Genomic DNA, 1,957 nt, shown 5'->3' with positions numbered 1-1,957 from the left:
CAGCGGATGATGGACAAGATCTTCAGGGAGCAAATCAGGCGAAACGTAGAAGTCTATGTGGATGACATCCTCATCAAGTCTGCTGCAGCAACAAATCTCATTTCTGATGTGAAGGAGACCTGTGGCACACTGTGGCAGTATGGGATAAAGTTAAATCCACTAAAGTGCCTATTTAGAGCTCGGAAAGAAAAATTCCTGGGGTACCTTATTATCGAGCAGGGAATTGAAGCTAGCCTGGAGAAGGTTCCGACACTCCGAGACATACAGGAGCCTCAGAATCTGAAATAAGCCCAGAAGCTGGTAGGTAGGATTACGACGCTCTCCAGGTTCATATCCCGATCTATAGATCGGGCGCTCCCTTTCTTCAAGGTACTCTGAAGGGTTGCTAAGTTTCAGTGGGATGAAGAGTGCAGCAAAGCTTTTGAGGAACTGAAGCAACACTTGGAGACCTTGCCTTCATTATTTAAATCTATTGTTAGAGAGTCGCTCTGGGTAAATCTATCAGCTACCCCTGAGGCCGTGGGGACAGTGTTGGTAAAAAAACAGGATGATGTACAGCGGCCAGTGTACTTCTTCAGCCACTTATTGAAAGGGGACGAGTCTCGATACACGACCCTGGAAAAGTTAGTTTATGGATTGATTCTCATGGCTCACCGCTTAAGACCTTACTTCTTTGCACACTCAATTATTGTCCTGACCAATAGTACTATGAGGAAGGTCCTTACCAATATGGAGATAGTCGGACGCCTCATCAAATGGGCAACCGAGTTGAGGGAATATGATATACAATATCAGCCCCGAACAGCAATCAAAGCACAAACCCTAGCCGATTTCCTAACAGAGATCCATCGATGCGATGCTGAGGAAACATGGAAGATATATGTGGATGAGTCATTTACTCAACAAGGAAGTGGAGTGGGGATACTCCTTATATCCTCTCAAGAGGACATCATGCAACTAGCCGTTAGGCTAAACTTCAGAGCTACCAGCAACGAGGCTGAGTATGAGGCATTACTGGCTGGATTGCAGGCAGGTCGACATGTAAGAGCAACCCGGGTAATCATTTACTTAAATTCTTAGTTGGTGGCTCAATAAGTGGCCGGTAACTTTGAAGTCAACAATGAGAAGCTATAGCTATATAAAAAAGCGTATGAGAAAATGAATGAGTGCTTTAAGGAAGTTACAGTGATCAAGATTCCTCGAGCTGAAAACCAGAGAGCCGATGAATTGGCCAAAATGGCTAGCTCTATGACCACATGGGTGTTGGATAGGTCGATAGTCCAAAGCTTCCTAATTCAGATAAACCTATAGAACAATATAGAAGAGTCGATCGACTAGAGAACCCCAATAATCATTTATCTTCAACAAGGAGTCTTATATGCCGATGCGGAAGAGGCTAGATCAATTAGGAAGAGAGCTCATGCATATACATTGATCGGGGATTAATTATACAAGCGAGCATTTTCTCGACCACTACTCAAATGCCTAGGAATATGCTCTGCAGAATATGCTCTGCAGGAAATTCACCAGGGATGTTGCGGCAGTCATGTCGGAGGAAGGATGCTAGCCCGAAAAGTACTGTTGGCGGGGTATTTTTGGCCTACTTTACAGAGAGATGCTTAACGACTGGTGGACACTTGCCTTGCTTTCCAAAAGCATCAAAACCTGACTTATCGACCGACCGGGATTTAGAAGACTTCAATAGTCTCTTGTCCCTTTGACCAATGGGGTATAGGCATTTCCCCATGGCTCCCGGGCAGATGCACTTTTTACTCGTGGTGGTGGATTACTTCTCTAAATGGGTAGAGGCAGAGGCCCTGGTCAGGATAACGGAAGGAGTTGTCATCCAGTTCCTATAGAAGAACATCTTGTGCCGATTCAGAGTTCCTCACAAGTTAGTCTCGGACAATGGTCGACAGTTCCAAGGGCACAGGATCTAAGAATGGTGTCGAGGGTT

Source organism: Zingiber officinale, chromosome 6B (genome assembly GCF_018446385.1).
Source record: "Zingiber officinale cultivar Zhangliang chromosome 6B, Zo_v1.1, whole genome shotgun sequence".
Classification (NCBI taxonomy): domain Eukaryota; kingdom Viridiplantae; phylum Streptophyta; class Magnoliopsida; order Zingiberales; family Zingiberaceae; genus Zingiber; species Zingiber officinale.
Note: the sequence above shows the minus strand (reverse complement) of the source record.